Source organism: Musca autumnalis, unplaced genomic scaffold (assembly GCF_047663935.1).
Source record: "Musca autumnalis isolate F117 unplaced genomic scaffold, ASM4766393v1 scaffold_3, whole genome shotgun sequence".
NCBI classification, from domain to species: domain Eukaryota; kingdom Metazoa; phylum Arthropoda; class Insecta; order Diptera; family Muscidae; genus Musca; species Musca autumnalis.
The window spans coordinates 216967011-216975824 of NW_027411866.1; positions in this window are offsets into that span (position 1 = coordinate 216967011).

The following is an 8814-nucleotide window of genomic DNA, read 5'->3' on the forward strand; positions in this document are numbered from 1 at the left end:
ACACAATTTCGGATAAGTTCACTTTAAGACCTGCTCTCGAATCACTTTGTTTTTTGTTGAAGCGATTCGCTGCCTCCATTACGAGGATAAAAAGTTTTTCCAGGGGCAAGTCCGTATTTCTTAGAAAAACAGCCCGAAAGATGTAGAAAATCCCTATGTCACCATATGTATCTGTCGGAGAGCACGATGATTCTCGAACTGTTCAACCGATTTGGTCCAACATTTGGTCTTCGTCATATTATATCCAAACTTAGTTTCATAGGCAATACCGGCCCACAAACTTCGGTACTTCTCCCCAATATTTAAAAAAATTTCACTAAATTGCTAGGACGATATCACTTGAATGGGGCAACCAATTTGGTCCAAACTTTGGATCTCCTAACATTTTATCAAAATTTAGTTTAACTTCTAAAATGGCCCATATCGGTCCTCCCTAAGGGTACCTGCCCTACAAAAGTTCAACATTTGTGTCTTAGTGCAGTTAATTCCTAATCCACATTTTTGTCGGCAAGTTCAAATGTCCAAAACGGGCCACAAAATTCTGAAGAGACCTTAAATACATTCGATCTGTCCGTAGGTGAAAATTTCACTTCACATTGGCTGAGGGTATACCTCTGTTTGCAAAGCCGACTGACTCTTTTTTACTTGTTTTTATTAAATTTCAAACTACGACAATATATTTTGACAGGAAATGGAGGTATCAGCTTGTGTTATTGGATGACCTTCTATTTGGATCATGGGTACACCCTTCAAGTCATTGTTTTATAAGGAGACAATACAGTCAGTTCTTTGTCCCAATTTCAACTTCTATATCTCAAAGACTTGCAGTTTCCAAGCATAATCGTGAAAGCCTAAAACAACCAAACAATCCCTCCAGCGATTTTTTTCTCATCTATGTTTCAGAATCCGCAAAAACTTCCTAGGTGTAAGAACCTTCCTTTTATTGTTGATTCAGGAGCACCGTGACACATATAAGTGTGTTTTTCTTTATAGTTTAATCAGAAGTAATGTAATAATAATCAAATTAATTGGAAAGTGTGTTTTTACTCCCGGGTAATGAAGTTTATAACGAAAAATAGAAGAAATGAAAAAAGTCCAATATTTCATTTCTATCACGGATAATAGAGGTTGCCGGATAATCGATTCATGGATAATCGAGGTTCAACTGTACCTAGAAATATTGATCTCTTTCATTGATCGAATGGGATAAATTCACCAAAACCTGTTTCTAAATGCGTTTGGTATTTTCTTTCTTTCTTAATACAAATTTTTAATTTTTTGAAGAAATATGTATGTATTCATATGTACCCAAAATGGTCCATCTGTCCATTCCGAACAAGAGAACAAGGGAGACTTCGCAATCATATACAACTAGTGCCCAAGGGAAGTGACGTACGGCATCACATGACCAGACTATAGCCTTCTTTCACTTGTTTTTTTTATATTTTTCCTTATGTTAAATGCCAATTTATAATATGACTAGCAAATGCCCGCTACTTCGTATGCGGAAAGGAAACGAAATATATATAAACAATATTTAATACGGGATTGGTGAATACTGGAGATTCTGTTGTACTAAGACCTATTTTTATTACCAATATTTTTTCAATTGTAGTCAGAATTTAAAAAACAAAAAATCTGCCGTATCGCAACCCTACACAGCTACCATATTTTTTATTGCGAATTTCCAAAACTACGTATCATATTGCAAATTTCAGATTTGACTCCTGTTTTTACCCCTTCACTAACACAGCATTCCCTTCCAGTACGAATTTCCAAACACTTAACTTTATCTCACCCCTTTACAACAACAATCACGCACATTCACAATTCAAAGTTCTAGCTTTAGCGGTTGCGCCCAGATCCCGAGTAGGTCCGTTAAATTTTCGGTATTCAAAATGGCTATAAAAATCCACGTTTTCGTTATATCCCCATATAACGGTACCTATCGACTAAGTTTACTTTAAAAGAAGAATAAATGTATATTGTCCAATTTTCTTTAAATTTGGACCTTCAATCCACGTTTATTAGAGGAGATATTTTGAAGATTTAGAGTATTTTGAAAATCTTCTGCACATTTTCCAACCGAAATTCGGAATTTGTGGCATGAAAGGTTAGAAAATTTCTTTACAAAAAATTGTACTTAATGTGCACGGGTATATCAACCGTATATAACAGAAAACTTTTTGAAGGCATTTCAATTTAAGATTTTTTACATACCAAAGCGGTCAGAACAAAAACATTTTTTGAAAAGATACTTCACGTTTGACTATTTAATTTCAGTACATTATTTATAAACTCCTTGGCGTTAACATCAAATCAATGGAACAATATTCAGTACAATTTTTCACACTCAGAACTTTGTCTCAAATTTTACAGCGATCTTCATAACAAATATTTTTCCATTTCGTATTTTTTTTACAAATAGCGTATTTCCAAATTATATAATCCCAGTTTAGTTCCAAACCCAACACCAAATTTAGTACCTTAACTGTTTACACAATACCAAAATGGTTTTGGTACCAACATGTTACCCAACTTATCGTACACATAGGTAAACGTTTTAAAAATTACTTCCTTATATTCAACATATATCCTAACCTCAATTCACTTTTCCAGTTTTACCAGTTCCCCTGAAACCCATTTGGGGACTATTTGGTAGTTTTTATATAAATAAGTACGAATTGTCAAAACCCCCTCCCTACCTCCACTCTAAACACCAATTGCTAATCTAATACCGAATTTCAAAATTCCAGTTCTACCCTTTACAAAATCACAAATTGTACAAAATTCTATACCATATAGCAAATACCAAAAGGTACCAAATTTTGTACCATTTAGCACTTTTAGTACACGATTTCCAATGTAGTTCCATTTAGCACTTTTCCATAAGTACGAATTTCCACAATTACCTCAATCTTACACTCCAACAATAATTTGTTCACGCAAATACACATTATAGCGAATTTCGTACCAGCTCTTCAAATCCAAATCATACTAAACTCAGTACCATTCGACCTTTGGTACATCTTTCTTACTCTTCATCAGTGACCCCCATTCCAAATTTCAGGATTCCGGCCCTAACCAAACCCATATCCAAATTGTACTACATTTAGTACCATTTAGTATTTTTCGTATACTTTTAATTCGAATTTCCAAAAACTTTTCTTTTTTACTCTCCATAAGTGACCTTCATTCCAAATTTCAGGATTCCAGCTCCATTCGTTCACCCAAATCCAAATTGTACTAAATTTAGTACCATTTAGTACTTTTCGTGCACTTATAGTTCAAATTTCTAAAAACCTTTCTTTGTTACTCTCCATCAGTGACCCTCATTACAAATTTCAGGATTCCAGCTCCATCCGTTCACCCAAATCCAAATTGTACTAAATTTAGTACCATTTAGTATTTTTCGTATTTACAAAAACCTTTCATTGTTACTCTTCATCAGTGACCCTCATTCCAAATGTCTGTATTCCAGCTCAATCCGTTCACCCAAATCAAAATTGTACTAAATTTAGTACCATTTAGTACTTTTCGTACCCTTGTAATTCGAATTTCCAAAAACCTTTCTTTTTTACTCTCCATCAGTGACCTTCATTCCAAATTTCAGGATTCCAGCTCTATTCGTTCACCCAAATCCGAATTGTACTAAATTTAGTACCATTTAGTACTTTTCGTGCACTTATGGTTCGTATTCCTAAAAACCTTTCTTTGCTACTCTCCATCAGTGACCCTTATTACAAATTTCAGGATTCCAGCTCAATCCGTTCACCCAAATCCAAATTGTACTAAATTTAGTACCATTTAGAACTTTCCGTGCACTTGTAGTTCAAGTTTCCAAAAACCTTTCTTTGTTACTCTCCACCAGTGACCCTAATTTCAAATTTCAGGATTCTAGTGCCATCCGTTCGCCCAAATCCAAATTGTACTAAATTTAGTACCATTTAGTACTTTTCGTACCCTTAAAGTTCGAATTTCCAAAAACATTTCATTTTTACTCTTCATCAGTGACCCTCATTCCAAATGCCTGTATTCCAGCTCTATCCGTTCACCCAAATCCAAATTGTACTAAATTTAGTACCATTTAGTACTTTTCGTACCCTTATAGTTCGAATTTACAAAAACCTTTCATTGTTACTCTTCATCAGTGACCCTCATTCTAAATTCCTGTATTCCAGCTCTATCCGTTCACCCAAATCCAAATTGTACTAAATTTAGTACCATTTAGTACTTTTCGTACCCTTGTAGTTCGAATTTCCAAAAACCCTTTGGTACATCTTTCTAGCTCTCCACCAGTTACCCTCATTCCAAATTTCAGAATTCTAGCTCTTACCGTTTGCCTAATACAAAGGGTACCATATTTAGTACCTTTTAGTACTTTTCGTACACTTCTAGGTCGAATTTCCAAAAACCCAGTCTTATCTCACCCCTACACACCAACAGCAACCTACACCCAAAATTTCCACTCTCTAGCTTCAGCGGTTTCGTCTGGGCGCTGATGAATCAGTCAGTCAATCAGTCAGTCAGTCACTCACCTCACAACTCTTTTATATATATAGACAAACGTTCTACCAACACCACATTATCCATTACGAATTTAATTTCCCACTAATGATAATTTATCTTCTCTGAGAAGAACGCCTTAGGGATATTACAAATTACACCTTGACATCGATAAGTGCTGGTAGATGGTGTGGGGATGGAGGGATTAGATTAGCACAAAGAAGTGATTGCAAACTTTAGACTAAAAAGTTTCATTTGTTCCGGTTGTCAAACTTATACATCCTTCACATCAATAATACGCACAAAATCGGCACCTACCTACACCAGCTGTGGCAGAAGTGACAAAAGAAGGCAGGCAATAATGGCTGGCGTTGACTTTGAAGTCAAGTTTTCTACGTTTGCATAAAAATGATGCTTAAAGAATTGATACACAAAACTTCCGCGAAAATGAGGGATGGGAAACAAAACATAAATGATAGCAGCGTCTTTGAGTGTCTGCTTTGGCAACAATAGACATCGATTTGTGTCGAAGATATGTTTTTTAGTTAACTTCTTTGAAAAACAGTGAATCACGGCTATAAAATCGGCGTAGAAATCACAAAGCTTAGTCCTTTGTATTCTTATGTCTCATAAGAAGTTTCCCTAAAAGCATTGCCCACCTGTAACAGAGAAATATTTTAGATAAAAACAAATCTTCCACTATCTAAAGCGGCAAGATATGCCGTTGCTTTGTATCAAAAACTTTTTTTAAAGATTGATGACAATTTTAACCTTATTTTCTCTTTAAAGCATTTAGACTCGTCTCATCAGGCGGGATGAAGAGTCCACAATGCTACCTCGTTTTGTATTGTATCATGGCCTCCATCTTGTCCTTGTTATTGCCGCCTAAGAAATATGAATGAATTCAATGGCATGTAACGACAATGTCCACGTAAGTGACACTTGTTCTTTGTTGTTGTAGATTTTGTTTTTGTTTTTATTCTCGTTGCTTTATTTTCTTTCTTGAACACAGAAAAAATGACACAAAGAAATCTTAACAGCTGTAGTTCGAATAGCAAAACAAAAAGCAAGCAAGTTTTTTTGCACAAACTTTTGTCTTCAGGTTATCCTTGGGCAGAGTTGAGTCCTCTTAAGTTTTTATTTTTATTTTTGCAATTCTTGTTGACTACGACAAATCACAACAATTCTAAAGCAATAAATCAGAAGTGACTTTGGTCGTCTTCTCTAATCAGAGATCATCAATCAAATCAATCAAAGAGTTACCTCATGACTTGTAGTCGTTGATCAAAATGCGGAAGTCTAAAAAGTTTTCTACAACGTTTTTTTTAACAATTTCGAATGAAACGCTTTAAGAAAAAAAGGGATTCTATCTACAGGATACGCTAATATTTCATCGTAGCTAATGGATGTCAATAAATGTTAAATAAGTTTAAGTGTTAAAGAGGGTTCTTGTACAAAATTCAGCTGGGGATGAAATAAATTAAGTGACATATTTTAAAATTTATGAATTCAAATCAACAACAAACTACAAATAAGGATTTGTTACAATTTTCCATGAAGTGTCTCGAAGGTTCAAAGATATGCGTTACAAAAAAGTTCTAATAAAACATACCCTAATGGTGAGAGTTTCCGCAAAAGGTTTAAGGAATATTTTCTGTAACTGAATGAAAGGAATGCTGAAACTCATTACAGAGAAGGAATAGTTAAGACACTGGTGGATAAACATTGAAAGTACAATTAGACGGGAAAAGCGACACAACGTCCAAACATGACATATTGTATTAAAAGAGGCACTACCTTTGATCGCGGGTTTGTGGGGGATTAAACTATTTTCTCCACCCATTTCCCAACCAGAGACAAGGGAGAGTAGATCATAGACATATTTAACAAGCGCCCTGCAAAAAGAACCTGACGATAACATTTTAATTATGCGATTAGTTATTTAAATAAGACGATTTTAATGTCAAAATTTGGATTAATATGGTCAAAAGGAGAAATAATTGTAGATATACGACGAATACTTTAACATAAGACTAGTAATGAAAACAACTAAAAACAGAGCAGGAACTCGTATGTTAGTTGGCCCTCTACAGAAACATTTCTCCTGTAAGCCGAACTAAGAAAGGATTTACATTCATCTCTATTTATGACTTTGCTTTTCCCGTTTGGAAACGACGTCGATATTCACCGTCAACGCAGATTGGCCGTAGATCTTTCGAAGACTTTTTTCTCTCAAACACACCTAGCACTGCCTTATCTGCTCGCACAAATACCCATGCTTCGGATCCATACATTAGAACGCTTACACAGTTTTACTACCACAAAATTATGGGAACCAACTTTCACTGTTGGTCCGAGCTCTATGAACGCATTGCGTGTCGACACCATCAACTTGGTCTTCTCATCCTTTACCGCCATACCCACTTTAGCAGATTCTCCTTCGACCTTCTTAAAGGTATCTGTTACTTCTTTTACTGATCGTCTTATGATGTCAGCATAAGCAAGTAACATGTGGCTATTGGTGTAAATTGTGACATTTTTTAACATCTGTAGAAGGGATACAGGCTGATCCTATTCCAATCGTCGGGTGCGCGTTCTTCCTCCCAGATGGTGCTAACTTGTTGAGGCATACACCTTATCAGCATGTCGCCTCCAGCTTAAAACAGTTTGTCTGCTGTCTTATTGTTCGTCAGCCGGTTTATTGCAGTCTTGACCAAATTTTGGGCTGGCGGCATACTTTCAATACCATCTTCTGGGATTGGATTTGCGGTATTTTCGTCGTCTTCTCTAGTATTGGATACCAAGAGTCTCTTCTCTTCAAATCTTTCCACATCCTGAGCACACTACCACATTAGCAAATTACTTGCTGGTGTCTACAGTTTGATGTTTCACTCTTTGGTAGAATTTTCGAAATTCATTCTGGCTCCTGTACTTCACATTTTGTTCACATTCCCGCATTTCTATTTATTTTTTTCTTGCGGTAAAGAAGTTTCTCCTATATCCTTTTCTTCCGATACATCTCCCGTGTTCTACGCGTTGCTGCTGATTGTAGAGCAGTCATATATGCCGCATTTTTCTCTGCGGTAGCAGCAGGGACGAAGAGTGCCTTCATTGATTAATGATTGATTGATTAATTGAGTGGAATATACTGTGGCTATCTGTTGAGATTGCAGCTTAACGATGTCCAGCATCCGTGTTATGTCTGTTCGTTCTCAATTTGCTACGCTTAATCGGAAACGTGTGGTGGTCCGTGTCTATGTTTGCTCCTCGGAACGATCGTACATCCAATATGCTCCATGAATGTCTTCCATCTATCACAACGTGATCAATTTGATTTCTTGTTTTCTGATATGGAGACAGCCAGCCCTTATGAATGCCGAAATGATTAAATCTGATTCTGCTAACTACCATGTTTTTTCAGGTGTTTCACGGTGGGAACTGAATTTTACTGAATGTGCGGTCAAAGAAATTCTCCTTTCAAATTTTGCCATTAAAATCGACAACGACCATATTTTGCTTTTAAGTGCTCGTAAACTATATGTTAGCTCTGTCCGTCCATTTCTTCAGTGGAAGCGTGATGTTGAAGAATTTTGCTTTTATTTCGTATTGTAGCAAGTCTTTTATTCGCGTGAGTTTTGATATAGTGCATTGCCTTTAGGTGTTGTTGTAACGCCTTTCCCAATCCATCGTGTTTCCTGTATTGTCTTAATATTAACCATCTATTTTTTAAGTAGATCTGCTCTATAAAAAATGTGAACATTCCAGGTGCAGATTCACAGATCATGGTCCTTAAAACGTTTGCCGGGTTCGTCAACATTAGAGGATTTAATTTTGCTTTTCCTTCATTTTATGATAGTATGTCACGGTGCTCGTGAACCAACTTTAAATGAAAGGACCCAACAAACCGCAAGTCCTATCGAAATGGGATTAGAGAAAATATTATAGCTGTGAACATTCTCTACAAGATTGGCCTTTATGATATTTTCGTAGGGTTTGCTACTTTTTAGACTTAGAAGTTCAAATTGGGTCAATGCACTGACTGTATCGCCTCCATAGAATTTTCAGAATTATGTGGACTATTTGGGCATTTGAACTTGCTGACACAAATATGGAGTAGGATTAAAGTTCAAAAGTTTTGCGGAGGAGGTACTTGAAGAAATAGACCGACATAGTCCATTATGGAATTGGGTCTTATTTTGGGAGTCATATCTTTTTGATAGATATCGCGACCATTAGTCATTATATGTCATCCTTTAACTTTGGGACCAGTATGCCAGGAAGCATCAGTATGCGAGGAAGCAATATCGC